The sequence below is a fragment of the Dromiciops gliroides genome, chromosome 3 (assembly GCF_019393635.1).
Source record: "Dromiciops gliroides isolate mDroGli1 chromosome 3, mDroGli1.pri, whole genome shotgun sequence".
Taxonomy (NCBI): Eukaryota; Metazoa; Chordata; class Mammalia; order Microbiotheria; family Microbiotheriidae; genus Dromiciops; species Dromiciops gliroides.
Genome location: NC_057863.1, coordinates 119,906,572 through 119,933,889, shown reverse-complemented (window position 1 = coordinate 119,933,889; position 27,318 = coordinate 119,906,572). Strand labels below are relative to the sequence as shown.

Genomic DNA, 27,318 nt, shown 5'->3' with positions numbered 1-27,318 from the left:
CTTGAAATAGGTCTCTAGACTCTGTGGAAGATCTCACAGAAAACTGCTCTCAAGATAAAGACTTAAAGCAGAGTGCCCACTGACCATAGTTAGTCTTTTAGTATTCTTATTGCTGAACCCAACTGTGGTAACCTCATCAGTACTTCTGTGACTTGAAGAAGAGCCTGAAAATTTGAAGGTATTATTTGGAAAAGACTACTAACTAACCCTGTTTACTTTACTCTGAGTAAAAAGAAATGCAAAGTGAAGAATTCAGGGGTGGCATAAAGAAAAGGAGAGACATAAACAACAGTGGAATATTCTTTGGAAAATAGAGACAATTCCTCTGATGAATGGATCATGAGGAGGAAGACTTAAAAAAAGGAGAGCAATTTTCTCCCTTTCTATCAGGAGGCAAGTATATTCTATCATTTGTCATTCATTGCATGGGACCAAGACTGATCATCACATTTCATCCAAATTCTAGTGTGGGGTGGCAATGCAATGAGAGTTATAATCCTCTGTCACAATTCTGCACTTACCACGGTGCCTGGAACATAGTATGAACTTAATAAAGTGTTGATTGATTCAACTTTTCCAGGTACCTGTGCAGAGAAAAGGAATGCGACCAATCATCTTGATTAATTTTCTTAGATATTTCTCCTCATCCAAAGCATTTCTATTTCATGATGATTAACAAAATCACCACTTCTGCCAGATAAACCATATTCAGAGCAATATTCATTCATCCAATAATCAAACAAAATAGTTCTAGAGTTCATGATTTCTCAGGTATCAAGTCCAAAGCACTCTTGTCAATCATTTGAAAATTAGATGTTGGCAACAGAAGGCTATAGAAACTTCACTTTAAACTAAGTAACTTATCTATGTAGGTGCCTTGTTAGAGTTATCAAATAATCAAATCTCCTGTGCTTCTGGTTTTATACCTTTTGCCTTAACAAAATTGTCAGAATTTCAAGGAGCATTTCCTTACTTGTATAACTAGGAATATCAAGATTTATATTATATAATTTTAATGTATTATCAAATAAACTTCACATCTACCATATGATCAAAGTTGAACTTATTTTACTTTTTTAGTGCATTATGAAGGCAGTTTGTTCTTCCTGAAAATTTTTTAAACAATAGTTGAATGATTATAATGTATCTTATAATTTTAAATATCATTTTAGTTTTTTTTTTTATTTAGTTCCCTAGTAATTTTTCAGGTATTCCTTTTTTTAAAGCACATTCTTCAGAATGAGAAATCAAATAGATATTATAGGCATGGGAATATATAGTATGTGTACACACACAGTCCTTTTATCCCCAGTCTTTTCTCTTTTTTTGCTTTCACTTTTATCATTCATTCAACAATAATTTCATTCTTTTATCACAAAAAGTATCATTTCAATTTTTCTTTAAGCAATAATAATAATATCACCTGAAAATATTTAGGTCAAGAACTCTGAGAAGTATAGAAAGTAATATGTTCATAATGAAGTATATTTTGAATTGAAAAAGATTAATTGCTATCAGGAAGCAATCAGTGAATACCTAAACAATGCAACTTGGGTTAAACTATGTTGATAAGGTCAATTGCTCATCCTATCAGAAACGGATGTTCATGAATATGATTTGTTAAGAGACCTAATTCCTGGGCATTGCTTCATTCTCTTCTGGACTCTGAACTTTTATCTGTGGTTGATTAACTAATCAGTGACCTTACATCATCAACAGGATATCATTACCTAAAACCTTCCTTATTTTGACATCAAGTTCAATGTTATAAAACTACATGTATCAGAAGCATGGTGGTGGTCACTGATGTTGGCATCAGGCTTCAAGGTTTCAGAGACAGTGGTGGCTATAATACATAGCAGCAAGCTGCTCTGTTGACTTTGGAAAAAGCCAAACTTGGGGTCAGGACCAGGCTGGCCATGAGCTTTTTTGTGCAGACCTTTGAGAAACCAATACAGATCTTTACATTTCTTCACACTCAAAATCTCATGACACCAATATTTTTTGCACAGAACTATTACCTTATATATCTCACTGAAACTCCAGAACATCAAAAGGAAAGTATGTAAGTGTATGAAATGCTATCAAAAGTAGAGAAAAATGAAAGAATAAGCCTCATAGCTGGTCAGCTCATCTCTAGTTTACATTTACTGATTTCTCCCACAAGATTGAAATGTTATGCAAAACTTGGAGTATGAACAAAATTCTGGTTAATGTGAAGTTTCTACTTGTGAAAGATTACCACAAAAACAAAATGAAAGTATGTGTGCTGTGTAATAAGACAAGTTCCTACAGGTAAAAAAGCAGGTGCCTTTGAAATAAAATCATGAACTATGCATCCCTTACTGTTGCAAGTAATGAATTTGAATCTAGTAACAGCCATATGGTAAATTCTTACTCATTGCTATTTAGAGTGACTCAGACAGGAAGACAAGACTTTAATGGAATGAAATATGGATATCAATAAAGAACTTCCAGGTAGAAGACAACAAACTCTTCAAATTCTGAAGATGAACAAAAGGACTTTTATAGCCCAATATTTGATAAAAATAGGCACTTGCAACTTCTAGAAGGAGGAATACAAAGTAGCCATGCAGGAAATGGAAGAATGTCCAATCAGTAATAAAAGAGCAATACAGGAAATGATTCTTGATGGAAAACACCTAAATTACAGTTCATTTTCATTGGACAGAGATGTCAATGATAAATCTATAGCTCCTATAGTAAATCTTCTTTTAAACAGAAATTCAGAACCTTCCTCAAGAAATAAGCCTGGTTCTGTTAAGTCATCTCAGACTATATTTGGGAAAGAATCATTAACTACAGATCTGCAAATAAAAAAGGATATTTTAAATAGACCCAGAAAAAGGTACACATATTTTACTAGTCCTTTTATAACAACAATACAAGACAACAAAATGAAGCCAGAGATGATTTGCATGGCCCTTGGTGGATGTTAAACTGCCACAAACTTTATAGTTTACACAAACATCTTAAGCTCTCTCATAGCAGATTTAACTTCAATAATATCTATCATCTAAAAGGTGCTTGAATAGATCTTTCTATCAATGAGTGTTTAGGATAACTCCTATGCAGGAAATTCTCAAGATATTCATTGTCAAACTAGATTTACCTTCAGTTGTAATGGGCCAGTAAAGAAAACACCTATCACACACATTCTTAAATGTCCAAAACATGCAAAAACAAGTATGTCTGAATTTCTTGAATCTGAAAATGAAGAAGTAGAAAACAGCAATGAACATGCCAGCAGTGGACAAAACTGGCTCTAGGGACACTTGCTTACTTGCTTTGCCAACAAAAAATGGAAGTAGATAGTGAAGATGAAAGGGATCCTGAATGGCTAAAAGAAAGAAAAAAAATATTACTCAAATTGAAGAATTGTATGATGTCAATGAAGGAGAGAAAGAAGTGCTGAAATTATGGAATCTACATGTCATGAAGCATGGGTTTATTGCTGACAATCAAATGAATCATGTCTGTATGCTGTTTGTAGAGAATTATGGACAGAAAATCATTAAGAAGAATCTCTGTCAAAACTTCATGCTTCACCTGGTCAGCATGCATGACTTTAATCTCATTAGCATAATGTCAATAGACAAAGAAGTAACAAAGCTTCAGGAAATGCAGCAGAAATTAGACAAAGGAGAAGTTACCCCTCCCCACTCCAATCCCAATGAAGAGTCAACAGAGGAGCAAATGGGACATCAAATGGACATAGTGACATTCACCCAAGGGAGAGAATTTCAGATACTGATTCAGGGGTTTCAAAAAAAAAGTAAGAAAAAAAAACAAAAGAAATGCTAAACACTGTGGGGGTGGTGTGGGGGGGGCATTCTGGGAATACATCTCTAGGAAGAGCTCTATTCTGTTTTATTTTATAAATCATGATTTCCAAACAGGCACTGTTAGATGAAGTTAATGATATCAACAAAGAATGTCAGTGTTCACTGACTTCATTATGTAAGTAATAATCATATACCAATTTTAGGGAGGTCATTGCAATATTCTCTAGTCTGAGCATGAAGAGCAATATTCATAAAAAGCTTTTTGTAACTTGAGTGATTAATGCCTTATGAAAGCTATTGAATTCATAATATAAAAATGTATGTAAATTAAAAAAAATAAAACTATGTAGCTTCTTCATCTTTTGATATTCCCCTTACCTGCCACTATGAGCATATTTATTAAGGTTATTTTGCTATTTTCCAGAAGGAGAAAAAGTTAAGTTATGATTAAGTTTTGGGGAGGAAAACATTAATAGACTATGTCATATGCCCTGGAGGTAAAACAAAGGTTGATTTGGCCTTTAAAAAATTAAAGAAAACCATAGGCATAATCAGGATCAAGTATTATATTTTCACATGTGACAGGACAAGATGGGCTTAGATTTAGCTCTCTCTATATAGAAAATGTTCTGACTCTAAGAGTTAAGATACATTTGAAAGTGACATCTTCAGAAGAAGGAAACTCTGGATTGTCTCTGGAAGACCCTCCACTGGAAACTATCTCTCCTATCAAATCTGGAATCAATAAATCAATAAAGATATTAGGTAGAGACATGGGTGATGGCATTTAAGAGAACATCAAGAAGAAGGACACAGAGAGAAAAAGGGGTATCTATTCCAGAAATGTTAAATAGTCTCATCTTCTGAAATGGAAGGCTATGTGAATGAGTGTACTGTGAAATAAGGCCAGAAAGGAAAGTTGGAGCCAAATTGTGAATGACCTTGAATACTTAGTATATTCTTCTCTTACTTCACATCAATTCCTTTCTCAACAGTCAAATGCAGAAAATTCAAGGATTGTCCTCATCTACTCCCTCACCCCTATTTCTAAGTCATTCCCCTGTTATTGGTAGAAGTCAGCCTCAGCTGCTTAACTGAGTAGAAAATGATACTGCTAAAAGTTTCCTTCCTCAATGAACAGAATTCTAGTCCAAATCTTTTTATTCTGATCTTTTAAAAGTTTTCCTTTAATCCATAAAAAAGCACACATACAATGTGGACAATGATATATAAATTTTTTCAATTAGTGATCTCAATATTCTTTTTATATGAATGGTTTCATCACTTCGTAGGGTAAATAGACTGGTTTTAGAAAAAAAATGCAGTGTTTGGATTTGGTTAAAATATTATCCCAACCAACCATGAGTAAATTTACTACCCAGCAGAATCTGGTATCCTTCTGATACCATTTCTGAAAAGACATATATTTTCACCATATGTTGAGAAGACAGACATTATTTGAGAGCACTTTCTTGTTCTCACCCTGACTCAAAAGACAAAAAAAGTACTGAAAAAGAAGAATGATTCCAATATTGGACAAACAAAATATTAGGGACAGAAAACAGACCAGGGATTTGGTTGGTATAGAAATCTTTTGGATAAGAAAATCAAACCGGTGTGCCATTTTTTTCAGCCACTTATCTCAGATGAATGGTCTAGAACACTGAGTAGGGAAGGGTCTTTCTTGGGGTCATGCATCCATTATGTGTAAAAAGTAGCACATTAACTCTTATCTTCCTGGATCTAAGCATATTATATTCTCTATTCTTTACACAATTGCTACCTTTGACAATAATATTGGTAGTAAACTAATTTGAAATTTAAAAAATAAATAGTTTTGAATTCTATTATTATTATCTTATAGGAGGAAGTTGAGGAATCTACAGACTGTGATTTCACTGATAGTGGGTATACCTAAGGAAGAAATCTTTTTTTTTTTAATGCAGAGTAATATCTATTCTGCTACTTATGATTTTAGAGAGTAGTCTGGATAATTGAGGAGTTAAAATGGCTTGTCAATGGTCACACACTCAGTGTAGGTCAGAGATAGAATCAAAACCCTGGTCTTAATGATTCTGAGGCTGACTATACGGTATAATTTGTCTTCTCTGTTCTTTTAATATAAGGGAGTGTAATTTTTTAGAAAGATCTTTATTTTCTCCTACAATTTTTAAATTTTGATTGAAATCCTCTTGTGTAACACAGAGAGACACAGGTTGAACAATAACCATGTTCCTGTAAGTAAACTTTGAATGACTCCATTACTCATGATCTAAATTTGGTCTGAGGAATGGATATAACAGAACTTCACACTATTCTCGATGCATAAAAAGCAATCTATACAGCAATATATTTCCTGGATTTGTTTTCCAGGAAAACCATACACTTTTCCACAACCAGTGGTTCCCATGTACAATCTCACCACCTGGATACGGACAAGCCAGACATTCCATTCCCATCGCATTGTTAGTAGCAGACAAATTCAGCTGCTTTCTGAGGCCAGGGAAAGACTAACAGGTGGATAAAAGGCTGGAGGGATTTTATAGAATTCCATTAACTTTATAGAGGATGTCCCCAAAATATCAGTTGCTATTTTTGTAATTAAATCTGAAAACTGAACTAAGACTTTTGAACAATCTATAATTATGTAATATGCAATATCAGGGAGTCATTGACTAAAAATGCTGCGAATAAATAAGATTCATCAAGCAATTTTGTATTATATGATTTAACATATTAAGCGCGGAAAATGGGCTGATTGTAATTGCAGAGACAATGTTATAATTGTCTTTAACAGCAAAGGAAGGGGCAGCTAGGTGGTGCAGTGGATAGGGCACCGGCCCTGGAGTCAGGAGGACCTGAGTTCAAATCAGGCCTCAGACACTTAACCCCAGTTGCCTCACTAAAAAAAAAAAAAAACAAACAAACAAAAACCAAAAACAAAAGCAAAGGAAAATAAAAATCACTTCTTGAGATCAGGAGTAAAAAATTCTGTTCATTTCAAATGAAAAAAATCTTTATTGAGTGTAAACAAATGAAAATATGACATTTTTATTGAGTTAAAAAAGCAAGGTGTTTTTTTTTTTTCCAGCACAGTATAGTAGATAGAGGCCTTAGGAAAAAAAAAAAAAAGACCTGGGTCCATATCTTGCCTCTAATATTTACTAGATATATGAGTTCTTATGTCAATGGAATCACAAATCCATGACTTTTGTTTCAATTTAATAAAAAAAGTTTTGTTAAATAACTTCATTGTTCCAACCTTGAATTATGATTTTCTTTGTACTTCAGTACAGATGCCAATTAACACTTTAAAATGATGAAGTTTCTGTATATTATTAGCCTTACAGTCCTTTATGTTTTCACAACACCTAAATTATATATATATATATATATATATATATATATATATATATATATATATATATATATATAAATTTGAGTACATGCTTAATGTAAAATAATTGAATAGCTTTTTTTTACATGAGAAGGTGAATGTAGTTAATAAATATTGTAACATAATCAGTAATGTGTTATTCTCATTAATAAGAATGAAAAAAAGAAAATCATTTTTTAGGGAGAATCATAAGTGATTTTATATTTTTACACAAAGGAGTTAAGCATTAAGCAATAGAAATCATATATCTTCCCAACTTGCACTACATGACCCTGATGAATCTATATTTGGGTCCCTTCCACAGATATCAGAATGGATCCTTTTCCCAACCACCTAATATCTGTCAATGATTTCATTCTTCTAATCATCTTAGGAAAGAAATGTGTAATCATATTTGTGTGTTCTCTCTCCATCACCTAAGATTACCCTGTCACTGTATTCTCATTTCTTCCTTTAAAAGGTCCCAAAGGTATGCTTACCTAAAAGACTACTTTATGGAGAACTCACAAAAAAGGCAAGCACTCAAATGGTGGTCAGAAGCTATACAAGGATACTTTCAAGGTCTCTCTGAAGAACTTTGGAATTGATTACATGACATGGGAGACACTGGTATAGTATTGCCCAGCATGTCATGCCTTCATCAAAGAAAGTATTATGCTCTATAAGTAAAGTAGAATTGAAGTAGCTCAAAAGAAATGCAGAATGAGCAGGATTTAGAGAATCCTCCCCAAATGTTCACATGGACTATTTGTGCCCAACTTGTGGTAGAGCATTCCAAGTTCATATTTGTCTTATCAGCTACAGTTGGACACATGTAATCTGACTCTAACATAGTGATGCCACTTTGCTCCTATTCAAGAATGGACAACAACCAGCCAACCACCAAACCACCTTTTACAATCTACTACTTCTCTCCTAGACTAAGCCATAATTGCTTTGTATTTTTATTGCCTCGGAAACTTCCTACTTGCTTTTCCTATCTCTGTTAGCTTCTGTCCTCTCCATTCAATTCTGTATCTTAACAATTAATCTGATCTTTTGAGTGATCATTTTCATCATTTCACTCCTTTGTTAATGAATTGAAAATGTCTCCCTTTTGCCACAGCCCAGTTCAACATCCTTTGTTGTTGTTCAGGTGTTTTAGTTGTGTGCAACTCTTGTGACCCCATTTTGGGGCTTTCTTGGCAAAGATACATGAGTGGTTTGCCATTTCCTTCTCCAGCTCATTTTACAGATGAGGAAACTGAGGGCAAACAGGGTTAAATGACTTGCCCAGTCACACAGCTAGTAAGTATATGAGGCCAGATGTGAATTCAGGTAGAGGAGACTTCCTGACTCTAGGCCCAGTACTCTATCCACTGTTCCCCCTAGCTGCGTCAACATCCTTTACCTGGTTTCAAAAACAAAACTTTCTCTGCACCCATATTTTCCAATATTATTTAGTATATAATCTTGGCTCTTATCAGGCTACTTTCTTCACTTTCTTCCAAACAGACCAAGCTTATTCTTGCCTTTACTTATCCTCTTCTTCCTTCAAGGAAAGTTCACCTTTTTGTCTACTTCATTAAATCATAACCCATTCTTCAAGGGATAACAGCACATCTAGTCTTTCCTTCTGTAGGGATATCTGTGAATGCTCTAGTCCATTATTTCTTTGTCTTATAAACCTATATTCCTTTAGTTCTCATCAGTTGCAGTATACAGTTAAATACATAATTATTCTTTAAATGTATATGTGTGTGTGAATTTTCGTCTCACTGAATAGAATAATAGTCTTCAGACTTTTTTGGTAACATCCTATAATTTTAAAAAATTGATAATTTCTGATACATGCATATAGGTTTACATTTTATATCTGTGCATATACACATTATAACAATATGTTATATACTTTATAAAATAGACATTTAAAAGGATGAGGTAAAAGTGAATAAATATTTTTAAAATATATAATACAACTTTCTTGTTTTCAATAAATATTATCAATGATCATATTTTAGTGAGAGCAATGTGATTGAATATGCTTCATTTTTTGAAGCATCCTTGTGTATGTCCTGAGGGAAAGAATGGAATTTTAAATAATAATTGCTTGTTAGTAATTAATTGTTCCGTTAATTTGATCAATGTAGCCAGCCAAGCAAGTGAATTTTTTCTTTTAAGATACTTTAAAAATTGAAGGATACACAGAAAAATCATCAAATAATGACTTACATTTTTTTGAGCAGCAATGTTGTTTCTCTTTGTATAGATGGAAAATTAGGTTGACAGGCATGTGAAGGATGAATGGTAGTGGGTAGAGATGAGAGGCAGTGGGGAAAATTAAGAGACACTTAATCTAAGGGAGAGATGATGGGAGCCTGAACTTGGCTGGTAGGTGGTTGTGTCAGTAAAGAAAAGGGGATTTACCTAAAATATATATTAAAGACTGAATAGACAAGATTTGGCAACTACTTCAATATATGGAATGAGTAAACGTGAGTAGTTTTTAACAACATCAAGTTTGTGAATCTGAGTGTTTGAAAAGATAGTGGTACTCTAGAAAGAAATAGGGAAGTTTAAAAGAATCAGAGGTTTGGGAGTAAAAATCAGGTCATAAGATCTATGGGGCAAATTACCACCTATCCATGAGTCTTCATTTAAACCCACTCTGAAGCCCTGCTTTAGAGATGTAGGCTCCCTTACTTCAAAGACCATGTATCTATATTATACCTCAATGCTATCAAGAACCATGCCTCTTGTTTCTTTTTCATACCCTACCGAAACCTGGGGCAACACTGAGCATTTAGTAAATACTTGTTATTTCAGTGGTTCTTCCTCCTGACTTGTTTATATAAGTGGCGGTGGGGAGGGCAGAATGTGAATACTCCTCAAAGGGCATTTATATAGGGCTTTCAGTATATCATGGGGAGAATATCACTTTTTGGGTTGCCCTTATCCCAAAATATGTTTTCAGGTCTTATTAGCTAATATAAAGCCCTGCCTCCTTCATTTGTACCAATTACAGATTTATCTTGCCATTCAAACATCCCTAATTCACAGTATTCTAATAAATTTTACCCTCTCTTGTGGATACCTATGCCATAAAATCTTCTGCATGAAGTCTTTCCTGGTATACTTCAATTCCCAACTCTAGTGCTTTCCCTTCCAAACCACATTGTCTTAATTGTTTTGTATTTTAAACATGTATTCACATTATATTTATGCTATATATTAGCATAAATATTCTTCTCTACCTTATTATGACATGTGATTGTTTCATTCTTTGTATTTCTATTCCCATCCTCTATCATGGTGCCTAGCAGATAAAATAGTAGGTATTTAATAAATACTTGTTTACTGATTGAGTGAATTATACCACAATTTTGCAATCCTCTCCTTTTAAAAGTACCCCTCCAGGCAGCTAGGTGGCACAGTGGATAGAGCACCAGCCCTGGAGTCATGAGTACCTGAGTTCAAATCCGGCCTCAGACACAACACTTACTAGCTGTGTGACCCTGAGCAAGTCACTTAACCCCAATTGCCTCACTAAAAAAAACCCCCCAAAACAAAAAGTACTCCTTATCTTTAATAGAGGGCCTATAAATAGGTGTTATACATATTTCTCCACATAGCTACTTCCAGACTATTTTCATGTGTTTGTACTATCCTTTATTTATCTTTATTGTCATAATCTTCCTGACTATATCTTTTGTGATTGTTGTCTGTGTATGTCAATAAGATTTTCCATCTAGTACCCTAAGGTGGTGAGGCCTTCTTTCACTTACATGACATGAAGTGGCTATTGACTATTCCTTGGTTTCATTACATGACTAAAGAACCTACTTTTCTGATCTCTCTGATGTTTAATGTAGACTTCCTTCTGCTGCTGCTTTTTAACACAATTCTCCATTGGTGATGTGCCACAGTGTACTTTTCTTCACCATGAACCTTTGACTCTCTTCTACAATAATTACAATGGAGCCTCCACATTTGGATTCTAACATAACAGGACCAATGTGTTACATAAAGTAGTGGAAATGGAACTAAAGAAAGCAATGTTGCTGAACTAGAAGAAGTATACATGGGTGACACAACATTATTTTAAAGGTGTTTAAGGATGCATTCTTTTTTTTTTCTCTTTTTTTTAAAATTAATTTTTTTAAGTGAGACAATTGGGGTTAAGTGACTTGCCCAAGGTCACACAGCTAGTAAATGTTAAGTGTCTGAGGCTGGATTTGAACTCAGGTCCTCCTGACTCCAGGGCTGGTGCTCTATCCACTGCACCACCTAGCTGCCCCAGGATGCATTCTCTAGAGAACTGAAAGAAGGGAGAAAAGCCACCCCCAAAATTACTGTTACTGGAGTAAGTGACTGCTATATTATTAATAACTACTTACCCATATGAAGACTTCCCAGAGCCTTAACATTCCCAGTAGTTGGAATTTTGCAGGCATAGCATTGTTTTTCTTTGTTTGGTTGGTTTTTTGCTCAAATGTCAGAAGTTAGATTTGCCTTCCACTTTTTGTAAAACCAATTTAAGTTCCTTAGAAAAAGTTTTCTGAGGAAATCACTGACTTTGAGAAGCAACACATAACAATTAGAATTCTATTCCTATGACTTCCCTGGAGCTCCTTCTTCAAGGGTCACTAGTCATGTCCCATTGATTAAATCCAGTGGACTGTTTAAGACTTCATTATCCTTGAGCACTCAGTTGTCTTGAACACAATTGACCACTCTGTCCTTCCAGATACTTTCTCATCCTTTGACTTCATAGATGCCATATTTTCTTGATTATCTATTTCCAATACTTCTTCAAAAACTCTTGTCTCCTTCATTCGCCTTTCATTTTCTTGCTGATTCCTCAAGCTAGGGGTATTCACTATCCATCCATGTTCCACCCATGACCTTTCTTCTCTATATGTATTTTTCCTTTGGAAATCTCATTCACTCAAACAATTGTATTAGTTCTATTCAGATGACTCACCAATCTATATCTCTAGCTCTGATTTTTCTTATAAGCTCTTTACAGTCTAGATATCTCTAATTGCATCTGTCTTCTCATGCTATGTGATCCCAAGGCTAAAAGAAAAATGAAACATAACTCCTCACAAAATATCTGAAGATCCCTTTACTAGACTGCAAGAATAACTCATTATTAGTTCCAAATATTTCTTCATTCAGTTGAAAAATATGAATATTTATGATTTATTGTTGTATTAGGTTCTTATTATTTATGTTAGCATATTCAACATAAATGAGTTAAAGTGACCAAAGAAAAATGATGATATTATCCTAAGATAAAAAATAGATCAATCAACTTTTATTAAGATTTTTTTATTAAGTTACTACATGCCAGGCACTGTACTAGGCAATTGAATACAAAGATAAAAATGAAGCATTCCCTGAGTTCAGTGGAGATGACACATAGAAACAGAAACGTACAAGTATGTATTTACATGTACATGAAAATATGTATATATGTTTATATATATATACATACATTTATATAGTCATATACATATTTACAAAATAAATTCAAGGTAATTTGGTAGGGACAGGAACTAGCAGCTTTTTAATAGAGATGGACTACATGAAGGAAATATCATTTGAACTGAGGTTTGAAGAAAGGGATTCTGAAATGTAAGAGTGAGGATGGAGCTCATTCCAGGCATGGGACAAGCCTGTGCAAAATCACAGAGATGAGTGATAGAATGTTATATGTGGAGAGCAGAAAGAGAGGTATTTTTATTGGACCATAGACTACATGAACAGGAGTAATACATAGTAGGCTTGGAAAGGAATATAATAGCCAGATTGTTAAGAGCTCTAGCTGCCAAACAGAGGAGGTTGTATTTGATTCTTACAGGCAGTAAGGTTTCATTGTGCCTTATAGGTGAAGGACAGAGTGACATGGTCAAGCCTGTGTTTTGGTTATAATTTTAGCAGCTATATGGAACTGCTAGGGGCAGCTGGTTGGTGCAGTGGATAGAGTACTGGCCTTGGAGTCAGGAGAACCTGAGTACAAATCTCACCTCAGACATTTACTAGCTGTGTGACCTTGGACAAGTCATTTAACCCCAATTGCCTTATAAAACGCCTGGGACCATCTTCAGTCTTCTTGATATATAACTTGCCCCTGGACCCAGGTGGCCCTGGAGGAGATATTGAGGTTGGTGACTTTGCACAGCCTTCCCACAACTCTCCCTCACTTAAATCTAATTCAGTGCAAATCATGACATCACCCCAATGTCATGGACCTCTTCAAGAATAAAGGACCACCACCACCAACAACAACAACAACAGCAACAGCAACATATGAAACATAGATTGGAGAGGGGAAAGAATTGAGTCAAGGAGACCAATGAGAAAGTTTTTTCAATAGACTGATCCAGAAATGATGAAGAGTGCAATTAGGGTCGTGTCTTTGTGAGTGATGGGGATGGGACAGCTGTGAGAGATGTTCTGGAAGAAGAATTGACAAGACTTGCAACTAGTAATTGATTGGATATGGGAGGTGAAGGGAAATGAGAAGTTCAGGATGATTTTGATCTGCTAAAGAATTTTGTAAGAGAATTGGCAGGGAAGGAGGGAGAGAGAAAATATTTTATTTTGGATACAAGTTTGAAATGTTCCGGAAGCATCCAGTATGAAGTATCCAATAAGCAGTTGACAAGGTGAAGAAGTAATGTGATCAAGAATTTCTCAAGACCCTGCCATCTAATAGACAGTATGCTAATTTCTGGATTACAAAGAAGACAAAAATAGTCTGCCTTCTGGGAGTTTATAAGCAGTGGGGAATTGGAGTTGCAATATATCTATGATCTCATCAATGTGGTTATTTTCACCAAAGGTAAACATTGCCTTCCACTCCAACTTCCCTTCCTGTGTCATTTTTATTCACATATTCACACAAATACCAGAGAGGGAAATAATAATAATATTTATAATTGTATTTCATGCTGATGTTGCTCTCTAACATGCTAAAACATTTTCCCTCCCAAGAACTCTGTGAGAAAATACTTAAAGTCTATCATGCCTATTTTGTAAATCAAGAGTCTCAGGTTGATAAAGTTTTAGTGACCTGGCACATTCACATAGCTAGGGGGTGTCTGGCTCCTTCTATTGTTGATCACCATTTAAAGGGTTCTAACATTTCCATAAACTGCAAGTTATGGTCTTGAAACTTAGTAGCATCAGTCATTGGTTAGCTGACATTATGGCCTTTTTCTCACAACTTAACATTATAACACAAATTGCTTAACTCCTGCACAGACTCTTTTCCCCCCTTCCACTCTGCACTAAATAATTCCTTTAGGTCATATAACCAGAGTAAAATGAGCTACTCTGTGAAGGCTAGTAAGATACACAGATAGTAATTTATGGCACCCTTTGTCTTTCTGGATTTTGTAATAGCTATATCATGTTGATGAAACATTGGGGGCTATTTTGCACATAGTTCAGGAGGGTCCATGGCATGACTATTAATATTTTCAAAATTTTGATCCAGAAAGTAGAATAGCTGCTTCTGAGTTGTAAGGTTTTTTGCAATGGCTTATTTTAAGCTGTACAAGAACTAAATGCTTTTTGCAAAGCACAGAATTGCAAAGTTGGATGCTTGATTAGTTTTTGGAATCCCTCCAGATTGTTTTGCTCATTCGCCATTTGCCCCGAACCCTGAATTGCTTAGCCTGGGAAACAAAAGGAAAAATAAATAAAATTTGCCTATTGATTTCCCCATACTTCCTTGTCCTAATTCAGTTAAAGTATGATAATAAAGTATTTTATTTTTCTTCTTATCTTTCCTCTCCAACATTCATAAATATTGGGGGGATTTTGAGGGGAAAGAGTTTAAATGTATCAGAATTTGGTACTCCTTTGTTTTCTGTACAGGAATGAATATCAGAGCTTACTTGTTTGGAGATAAAATTCATTCCAAAACAGTTTGATAATTAAGCAAACAGCATTTATTCAAAGTACTGACTGGTGTTGATACGTGCAAAATAGTATTTACAGCCAGAAGAGCTGGGCTTTGGTGCAAAGAAGGAAATGAGATTCCCAGATCAATTTTAAATTGTTGTATTGTTTTAAGACTATACCAATTACAAATGTTTCCTCTGGGACTCTTCAAATTATGGGGTGCAGTTCAGTGCCTGTTTATGTCCAAATGAGACACACAGAGAAGCTCTCAGGATGTAGCCGTCAGCAATGATGACATGGGGTAACTAGTGTTAGATGGACACAGGAATGACAGGAAAGTTAAAAGCGATATGATCTGATCTTGGAGCTTAATGTAATATGGTTACAAGATATTGAGTGGGCTCGGGCAGGGGTCACAAGAGGCCTATGGGGCAACTGAGAGTGCACTAACAGATCTCTTTTAAAAATGTTTTGAATTTAGAGGCTTTGTTCCAGAGTGCTAAAATTTAGTTCTTCCCCTTATCCCATGTCCACTCTTTGTGAAAGTGTCTCATTCTTTGATCTTGCCATCTCTAACAACAGCCCTTCCATCCGGAGCAAAAGAATGATACATACTCAGGATGTGTTTTCTCCCCTTGGCACATGCATTTCTGGCCTCTGAACTAGTTCAGCCAATCCCACATTTCCATAAATAGCCACTCCTTCAATGGCATCAAGTAGTCAAGGAATAAGTGTGGTAGAGTAGAAAAAGCAAGGTCCCTGTACTTTGACACCCTTTGTTCAAATACACTCTCTAATGTTTAATATATGTGTGACATCAGTTATGTCATTTAACCTCTGTGGGCCTTAGTTTCTATAGCTGTCAAATGAAGAAGTTGGGCCAAATGGTTTCTGACATCCCTTCTCAATCTATAATTCTATGAATCATGTGAAATGCCATGTTTCCTCTCCACCTCTTGAAAGTCATACTGGAGGAAAACATCCTCTGCATCAGCCCTATTTTCAATTTTCGTTCTGCTCCTCTATTTGTTCCATGAGCACGTAGACACACCTACACACACACACACACACACACACACACACACACACACACACACCCTAGTTAAAGCACTGTTGTACTTTGGGTATATAAGATTTAAAAAAAAACTCCTAAAAGTAGGAATGATTAGAGGTTCAATACCAACCAAAAAGATAGTTTTAGCTATAAGAAAAAGACAGCATGAATGCACACCAATAAAAAAAAGTAGGTTATGGAAGAAGTTTAACACACATCACAGAACATAGAAATGCTAAATATTTCAGGTCTCTGAGGAATGCCCTGTAGAGGTTGGGAGTTTCATGTAATGGCTTCTACTGACTTATACTTTTGTGTGGATTCAAAACCCTTATCTCTGACCTACATAATCAATTTAATTACTTAATTGGCCTACTCTCTGAAAGCCAAGGCTGAGATTCTGGTTTACCAAATTACATAAATATGTTTATAAGCAAGCAGCTGAATCTTTCTGTTCACTTTTATCCAAAAGAATCAGTCAACATGGTCTATACTTAACCATATCTATTATTTTCAAAGTATTTTCATCCCAAATTCATTCCATAAGGCTATTTTTAAAAAAGTTGAAGCTCAATTGTGTTTATGTCAAGCTAGTTTTATATGTCTTAAAGAAAGTGAATCTTTTTTCACAAGTAATACTGCCAACAAAGGGATCAGTGACTGAAATGTTCATTTCTATTTTTGTTAGCATATCCTGTATTTTATTATTTTCAGTGTACTAAAGCATTATTGGATAATGGTACTCCCTGTGGAATCTCTCTAAAAATTATAAGCATATCTGATGAAGCCATCTGAAGGAACATGGTTTTAAATAAACAATAAAATAACTTGTAGTAAGGTTAATCAGAAGTTTTCAAAGATCAGAAAATATTCAGATACAAATGGTTTTGAAATTTTAGTTACATTTTATTTAAGTGAATCTACTGCTTTATGCCTTTAAAATTGTACAGCAATAAAGAACATTTTGAAATAATCATAACTATCAGGAGGTTGGAATTACACATGTATCTCTTAACTTAAGTATGTCACACACTTTAAGTTAATGGACAATACATTCACAGCTGCCTGGAATCACAAATCAGTTGGTAAACACAGATAGCACAATGAAATGGATAGAATTATAATAGATATACGGATAATAACACATTTCAGCCAAGATTTCACAACTTGTCTTCAGAGCAAAATGTAAAGCTTGATTGAGCAAAAGATAAAGTTAATACTATCTAATAAGAACAGACCATTATAGATCAGTGAAACTGCAAAACAGAATTATATGACAAGGGGCAAGCCACATTATCTAAATTAACATTTTTCCAGCATGAACAAGAAGGGCCACTGTAAGAAAACGAGAGCTAAATAGTATGGCCTGCATTTAGTCAACCTGAAGTAATTATTAATTTATGGTTGTCTGTGATTTTAATGAAAATGAAAGCTGTGAGGAAAGAATTGAGAGAGATAATGTGCCGTGAAATTGAGTTTCATTTATTTAGGGGCCACCTTTTCCTTTTTTTGTTGTTGTTAAAGGGAAGAAAGTTAATGCAAGATGTCCACATTAAAATTTCACTAGGATTATGTAACCGCAGAGTTAAATGGTAATCGTTATCTTTGAGTAGAGTTAATGCAAAAGAAATTTAAGGCTGGATTTCTGGACCACTGTTAAGGGTGGGAGGAGGCAATGACTCAGTTCCATACTTCATGGAGAGGTTATAATTATTGTTCTTATAAATATGATGAATCCAATCTCTGGTTCATCAGCCATTTGATTCTTGCTGTCATCCTTGAAATACCCCTTTCTATGATGGCTTTTTTCAAAAGTATATAATCTGAGAGCTAGGAGGGAACCAATGGAGATAAAACAAATCAAAATGCAACCCCTTCCCCTGGCCTTCAACATAGTATTTCTAAGTAGCTAGAAGAGTGACAAGTCCTACAAAGAATGAATAATAGAGGTGGGGATTGGGGGATGGTATCATGGTGTGGAAGGGACTACAGATCCTGTACCATTCTGTGTAATTTTCTTGCTCCCAGACAATAACATTTTGTCTCAATTGCTTTAAATCGGACAGAGTCAAGCAAGGATAGTCCTAAGATTATTCTGACAAATATCATTAATGTCAATACAAATGCACAATGTGTCTATAAAAATATTGTTTGTTTTCCATGAAATTATTTGAAATAAATTCCCAATGAAAAAAAAAAAGCAGAATGTGAAGTCAGAGAATCCAGATTTGAATCCTGGTCCTGCCAACATACTACTTGTATGGTCTTGAATAAGGCACAACCTCCTAGGCTCTCAATTTCATCATGTGTAAAATGAAGATGTTTAGACTAAATGACCTCTATGATCCCTAGAATTCTACTTTTGAATCTCTAATTAATGCAGTGCTTTCTCCTTCCTCCTTGATTCCTTTACCATGTATCATTCTCCAACCCATACCCCGCCCCCACTAAATCCTGCTACCAATGAACCTTAAGTAATTTATTCTTTCAACTTCCTTTCCTCCTATTCTAGAAATTGAAGATTCTGCTGGAGGAAATCACAAAACCATGTGAATTGGGTTCACGACAAATTGATATGGTCTCCTCAATAGCATCTTCATTGTTGCATTGAAATCAGTCTCTTAGAATCCTTCAGTCATTCTGTATAATGACTGTTTTAGATTTTCTCACTTCTTATCAAGTCCTCAACTCTACCCTCTCTTCTTATTTAGTTAATGACCTTATATTATTGAAATAGTTCAGGGAAAGCAGCATATTTTTACCTTTTCTTTTTTTTTCTACCATCTGCATTTGCCAAGGTTATACCCTTCCCTCCTATTAACTGTTTTCTTTCTCTAACAATTATCCCTTCTTTCTAATACATTTTTAGTCTTTCCCTGTTTAATGACTCCTTATGCTTATCATACAATCAACAGATTGGAAAGACGTGAGAGATGTTCTAGTGCAACCTTTTCTTTTACAACTGAAAAAAATACACTAAGTTCCCATCTACTCTAAAATATCCTTTAAACTTGAATTGCCTCCAAATTTCTGTCCTTTACTCATATCTTCTCTCTTAGTGATCTTCTTTTGTTATACCTGTCACCTCCATGAAGTTGACTTCCAAATCTACAAGGATCCTCTAGTTTCAAAGCTCCATCTTCTGGATATTTCTAACTAGATGTCTTATTGATATCTAAAACTCAACATTGTTGAAAATGAGCTCCCTGTCTCAACAAATCCTGTCCTTCTACTTAACTTATCTATTACCATTGATCACACCATTATCCTCTCAGTAATACAGGTTTATAACAACAGAGTTATTTTTGACTCTTCTCTATTTCTAGATGCTCAAAAGCTGATTAGTTTTGAAGTTCTAAAAATTCTACCTTTTAGGAATACTCAAATCTGCAAGCAACAGCTAGTATATTCATCAGTGTTGTCAAACTCAAATAGAAATATTTGCATATTAACCTGGAAAACCCCAAGGTAATATTATCTATGTTGTATTGCATTTTTATTTATTTTAGTGAACTTGTACCAATTAGATTTTGACTTAGTTTAGGTCACACTCAAGAGTTTTACAGCCATTTGCAGCCCATGAAAGTTTGACACCTCTGCCTTAGATCTGACTTCAAATCTAAAAGGATCTTAGGATCCTAGGAGGCTAAGACAAATCTGAAAATACTAAATATAACATAAAGACAAATGTAAAGTCCTACTTTTGAATTTTAAAGAAGTGAACTGCACAAATATAAGATGAGGAAACCATACCTATGTAAGGGAGTGGCATAACACTCAACAAAGACTGACATGGAATATTGGAGGCAGCAAATAACAGTGCTGGATTTGGGGCAAGAAAGAACTGTATTTAAATCCTGGTGCTGCCACTTAAAAATTGTATGACCCTGGGTAATTCACTTTTTGGGCCTCGGTTTCATCATCTTCAAAATAGAAGGGAGAAAGGATTATATAACTTCTGAGATTGCTTCCAACTCTAAATCTATGATCCTATAATTATTCTGTATACCATGCTTTTATATAGGAAGAATACACAGACAACATTTGTACAGCAAGAAAAATTATGATTTTATTGGGATCCTTACACATTGGAAAGAATCCTTAAATCACTGAACTAAGAGATTCACTGAAATATTCATCTATTCATACACTGGAATTTGTGAAGTTATAAGGACATGAACTAGCATGGTGGTATTTAGAATGGAAAGTAACATAAGCTATTGGCAATTATGAAGAATGAATATACTCTTGCTATAACCTGAGTATTGTGGAATGCAGAAGAAATAAGATAATTCCAATTTAAAAAAAATAAATTACTGGGGGAATGATAACACTATTAACAGAAATAATGAAGTCAAGAGAAGGAAAATTGAGAGAAGTTGATGAGTATATTTTTTGACATTTTGAGTTTGAGAGAGGTGATGAAAAACTATAATAGGACAAAAACTTCAAGAGTGAGAAGATGACTTATGCAGCAAGGTCTTGAAAAGGTGAGAGAGGATGTATATGAAAAAAAGTGCAGCTAGGTGGCACAGTGGATAAAGCACCAGCCCTGGATTCAGGAGGACCTGAGTTCAAATCCATCCTCAGACACTTGACACTTACTAGCTGTGTGTCCCTGAGCAAGTCACTTAACCCTCATTGCCATCCCCCGCCAAAAAAATCAAAGTACATGAAAAGCATATCAATGTTTTAGTGGTCTTAATTAATTGAGATTGGTCAACAGCCTGGAATTACATGTTTTTTTCTACATTTTGAGGAGAAAGGAAGACACTTCTTTCTTTGGCTTAGGAGTGGTAAAGTAATAGAAATTTCTCATTTGCAGAGTTAGGAAGTTAAATGAATTCCTACCAAATGGGTTTGATCTTCTCCCTGTGAATATTTATTTATGTATCCCAGTATAAGTAGTATAATATAACCTGCTTACCAGAGATAGTACCACTTATTTTATGATCAAGCATTTTCATTTTATTCTTATTTTCAGGAAAAATTCATAAATAGCTTACCAATGTTCTTGGCACATAGTTGTACTTAACAAATGTTTATTGATTGATTGAAATAAAACTGATAAGGAACCAGAGGGTTTAAGAGTGTTTTTAATATGTTGAGCCAAATATTATTTTAGAATGTTCAAATAAAATGTTTAACAATACAATTATTTATATATAATTATTTGTGTTAAAATTGTCAGCATTGTAACTTAATTTATTAAAATGTTACTTATATTTAAAAATGAATAAAATAAATTTTACATGAAAGCTTACAGATAATAGAAAGAATATGATGTTTTACAGGATCTCTTCTTTTAACTCTTACAGGATGCCCCACATTATTCATTTGAAATTATTTTCCAAATAGTTTTGGAATTTATATTTAGAATTTTTATGATTACATAAATTTTTTGTTTTCTAATGATAATTTCATGATGTAAATTTGAATCTGGAAATTTGGGAGGATAAAAGTTCCATCATATATAGTTAATATAAACACTTAATGAATAAATCTAAAAGCATATTATGTATTGGATAATAAATTCCCTGGGAGTTGATAACACTTTTTGTTGTATATTTTTTTTGAAAGGGGTTCTTGGAACAGAAGACATTTGGGCCTAATTGAGAGGTATCTACGGTTTATCTAGTTCTTTCTTACAAAAAAAAGGGATAGCATAAATATTTTGGTTTAAGTGGAGTGTGTATGTTGTTTTGTTGTTATTGGAGGGGGAGCATGCATGTGTGCAATCAGTGACCTACCTAAGTCACATGCATTGCAATGGAATCTCTGGGTCAAAGGGTATGAACAGCTTTGTCATTTCATTTGCATAACTCCACATTGGTTTCTAAAATTGTTCCACTTGGGGCAGCTAGGTGGCACAGTGAATAAAGCACTGGTCCTAGATTCAAGAGGACCTGAGTTCAAATCCAGCCCCAGACACTTGACACTTACGAGCTATGTGACCCTGGGCAAGTCACTTAACCCTTATTGCCCTGCAAAAACAATAACAACAACAACAACAACAAAAAAAAAACAATAAAATTGTTGTACCAATTCTCCATTCCACCAACATTGATTAGTGTGCTTGCTTTTCCACAATTCCTATATTGACTATTCCTGTCTTTTTTCACCTTTACTCATTTGCTGGCTGTGAGGTCAAACATCAGGATTGTTTTGGTTTGCATTTCTATGTTTGTTAATGTCCTATGGACATTAAATTACTGGGAAATAAGTTACTAACTGTTGAGCAAAATATAAAAATAGTCAAAGAAGAATTTACGATCTAGATTATATTCATCATTCTGCAGAACAGGAGGTAAGGGGTATGATATTTTCAAAGGTAAAAGAAGTATAAGGAAAGATTTTGTTTATAAAAATTTTTTTGTCATCAGACAATTTTCAAGATGTAGACAGACATCGAAAGACAAAGAGACAGAGAGACAAGAACAGAAAAACAGAGATAGATAAACAGAGAAAAAAAGAGATAGAAACAGGGAGACAGAGACAGAGAGACAGAGTCAGAGACAGAGACACAGAGAGAGAGAGAGAGAGTATTCTTTACTGTTTGCTTACAGTGTTTCAGATCTTGACCCAAGGCTTGGAATACAAATACAAACAAAAATAATAACATTCTACACGCAAGGAATTTATATTTTAATGAAAAAAACTATATAGAGAAGAAATCTGGAAAGTGGAGGATGCCCACATGGGAGGCTGCTAAGGAAGAAATAGAAAAGTCTGGAGAGTCAGGAGAAAAGAGAAGGTGGATGACTGAGACATTCATGAAATGGTACTTCAGGTTAGGACTTCATCAATCTAAGGAGAGAGCTAGCTGTAGGAGCAGAGATATCTCCAGGATGAAAAGGCTACTCATGATAAGGTTTAACACACTCCCATCAAGAGTCTCAAGTCTTCTCCCTCTGAGCTATGGAAGACAGGTAGTTGAAACATAATATGAGAGTATATACCCTCATAAGCAAGTGCTACACAGAATCACAGAATTGAGCAGGGATTTTCTCAGGCTTCTTGGCTTTAGATGGAAGCACATGATTATGAAAGAAAGGGGTTCATTAGTGTTGTATATTCATTCTAGAATTTTTTTAAATTGACTTTTGAGTTTTTCTCACTAAAGTATTTTTTTTTTTCAGTAAGAAAGATGAGTTTAAAGGAAGGTGCCAGTTTTATGAAATCTGGAGGGAAAACACTCTGTACCTAAAAAAATTAAAATTATTTAGGCAAAAATGTTTCCCTCAGAATAGACTTCTAATTCCCCCCCTTTAACTTTTCAACATAGGCTAATTCTTATGCTGGTTTAATAAATTAAATAACAACCACAAAGAAAAAAAAAACATCATTCAATAAATTTAATGATCTGAGTCCCAATGCCACAGGCAAATTCTTTCTTCTTCAACAAAGAATCTCACTGGAGAAAATTGTTGGACCCCACTCAAGAGCTGTTGGATAACATCTCAATAAAAATATGCTGGAATTCCCCTTAGCCAATGGCATTCAATTCCTAAAACAAAACATAAATAGGAACTTTTAGCTCTTTATAAGTTAATAAGGGGAATGTTTTAATAATATTAACTATAATCCACCTCCACTAAAGACCTACTCTGATACCTCATTGAATTGTAGAGGTGACTATGCATTCTCCAAACTGGACCAGTGGAACACGTGTTCTTATAAATCATTGAGAGGGGAAAAGTATTTGAGTATGGGCCAAGAGGTAACGTATGCCTCTCATGTGAGAACCTTCCTAGCTAAGTGCAGAGAATCTCAACAACAGAAGTTTATCTACCAGGTGATTTAAAAAACAACAACATGGTTTTAACAAAACCATCTACTAAAACCCAGAGGATTAAGGATTATTTTCTGAATGAAGTACCTACTGGGGTGACCTCATTGTTTCTAGGAATAGCAACATTATTCACGGTTGCTGACAGACCTCAATTTATATTTTTAATATTAGGTCCTATGAGATGGATAGTGCTTTTTGGTGTGGGGAAATTGATTTTTACACACATTAAGATTTGAACACACATTAGAAGGGGCATTAAGGAGAATTTGGAGTTATTGTTATGTTCCCTAAGCCACTATTGGGAATGTATAGGTTTGTCGTATATTACAACATCCTTGGAGGGTACCCTTAAAGAAGATGAGAATCAACTTGCTGACAAGGCAACTTGTGCACAACTACCTACGCAGGACAACTGAAGAAAACCTAAAAGAGTATGGTACTGGCATCTAGGTAAATCTAGAGAGCTATAGGTAATTCCCAAAGATAATCATTCCCTTATATAGCCATGTCTTTGCTAATTGTGAATAGAGATATAATCCATAGATAAACATTTATTAAGCACCTACTATGTGCCATGCACTGTGTGACTATGTTATAAACTATGAAACTATGATAATCTAGAGAAAGGCCAACCATGTTAAAAGGTAGTTAACAGAAGCAGAACAGATAGGATGTTAAGTGTTAAGTCTCAAGGGGGTGAAGCATAAAGGGAAATTAAGTAAGATTTCAGGGATACAGCTGACCAGTAGTCGCTGCTGGAGTAAGTAGCTAAATCACAAAGGGGTTTATTTGTTAGCTTGCTTTTTGTATTGATGAAGGTTTTACACTTGTTTATATGGTGCCCATGTAATGCTCATATGACGGTGCATATAGAGTATATAATGGTGGATGTCCTCCCTCCTTAGGCCTCATAGAATTCTCACTCTCTGTAGGGCAGCATGCATACTGCCTCAGTGCTATTTTGCTGAGGAGATGATCATGAGAAGGGCTGTATATTCAAACAGAACTATCACCATACATTCTTGTCCTCTTTTAGATCTCCTTACAAGTTCGGGAAACCTTCTTCTATACTCTGTGTCAGGTCTGTCATTCATACCACTTTCATACTTAAGGTTAGAAGACCTCGCAGCAGCCTCATAAGACACAGAACCTCTAAATTGTCACCATGCCTTAGCTTCTGTCTTGCACTGGAATATACCTCTACTCTGAAGCCATCTCCATTCAATGGTGAGTTCCTCCTGGAAGCCACATTTTGAGGACAAGCCACATCCTTTTTCACTCTTTTCCCAGTCTCCCTTCTGACTGTCTGGATTTCATCATGTCCCCCATCGCTACCTCCATCCTCCCTGAGTACTTCCTCTACCTCTCATGCAGGTCTCCACCACTTTTTTTTTTTTTTTTTTTTTGGTGAGGGACAATTGGGGTTAAGTGACTTGCCCAGGGTCACACAGCTTGTAAGTATTAAGTGTCTGAGGCTGGATTTGAGCTCAGGTCCTCCTGAATCCAGGGCCAGTGCTCTACCACTGAGCCACCTAGCTGCCCCGTCCACAACTTTTTTTAAAATGTAGTCTTCTCATGTTAGGATGTAAATGTCTTTAGGACAGGGACCCAAGACAGTTGAAGAAAACCTGAAAGAATATGGCAAAAGGGCTGAATACTGAGACACAACTGAGATGTCAACCAGCTTCCTATAGTTGTTACTTGGGTCCCTAATTCCAGAAATAGTTCAAACAACTTTCAGTGTACTATGCTAGTAAATAGCTCTCAACCTAATAGACTCTAGATTCTTAAATCTTGAACAATTCCAAAGGGAAATTTTATCTATATATAAAATTATTTGTACCTCATTTAGCATTCACTGAATAGAAAAAAGGGAAAGTAAGGGCTTCATTTATGTTCCATTGGGTATGGTATACAATAATTGTGTATCAAGTAGACCAATAGAATTTTAACACAGAAATTTTCGTTGGGAGGCTCTAATCAGAGGCAAAGCCAGAGACAACTTTGTAGTCACCAGGACCACAAAGTCACATTAGGGGTTTGACTTCTAAAAGAAGGTTACATTAATATTAATTAAAGTCTTTAAAGTCAAGTCAACAAGCATTTATTAAATTCTCCCTATGTGCCAGACCCTGTACTAAGTGTTAGGAATACCAATGTAAGCAAAAAGAAAAAGCCCCTCCCCTCAAGAAACTTGAGTTTTAATAGTGTAAGACAACACATAAAAGCAAGTTGAAAAGCAGAAGAAAAAGGGAGTGTACAAGTGGGAATATGGTATAGGAAGTCCACAGTGTTAGGAGTGTAGCTTGGAGAAGAATGGAGACATGACAAAGTTGGGTGATCTCTTTAGTATGGAGGTTCTGGGAGAAAAGAGCTAATCAGGGGAAGAGGCAACTTGCTTGGAGGCGATCTTCTATATAAGAAGTCAAGGGGTAGAGCAAGATTCCAGGGGAAAGACGTTTCTGTGGCATGATAGAAAAATTTGGGCCAGCTAGGTGGCTCAATGGACAGAGTGTCAGGCCTGGAGTCAGGAAGACTCAAGTTCCTGAGTTCAAATCCAGCCTCAGATGCTTACTAGATTGGTTATCTTGGGCAATTTGCTTAACCCTCATTTGTAAATGAGCTGGAGAAGGAAATAGAAAACCATTCCAGTATCTTTGCCAAGAAAATCCCAAGTCAGGTCACAAAGAGTCAGACATGACTGAACAACAACAACAACAAAGACATTTTGGTGAATTCAGTAGTAGTATGAAGACTTTATGAGATATGTCAGTATGCCATTTTGTTATTTCTCTAATAAGCATTTATTTAAATCCTAAATTAAAATCCTAGAAAGTATATTTAGCTAGATATTAATGTTTGACAAATGAAAGATGCCAAGTTCTTTCCCCAGTCCTCTTAACTGTTAGTGTCTTCCAAATACTCTGTATGTATCTTTTATTTACCTATTTATGTATAGGTCATCTCCCTCATTTCGCTCTAAACTCCTGGAGGGCAATAACTATTTTTTGCTTTTTCTTTATAAACCTAGGGGTTAGCACAGTATCAGATAAGGGCTTAATAAGTGTTTGTTGACCGTTCCATTGATTGTTATATGGAAAATTAAAATAGTAGTAGACAAATTAAGGCATAATTAAATTAAATTAGGGAATATTCCAAATATGATAGGCAAGAAGGAGAAGCTTAGAGCTTCAGAATACTTCAGAGTTCCTGTACTCAAACCTACCAGATGCAGAAATTCTCTCTCCGTGTACCTGACTAATGGTGCGCTCACTTCAAGTAATTGTATTACAATCTTGTGAGGAAATCTATCCCGTTTTTATATAGCACTAATTGATAAGAAATTCTCCACATAAACAGAGAATCTTAGAAG

At 35.1% G+C, this 27,318-nt stretch overlaps 1 pseudogene; it reads left to right on the top strand.

Annotated features, from left to right (window-relative positions):
- Positions 1 to 1,919: 1,919 nt before the first annotated feature.
- Positions 1,920 to 24,361, top strand: LOC122747210 (annotated as a pseudogene).
- Positions 24,362 to 27,318: the final 2,957 nt, after the last annotated feature.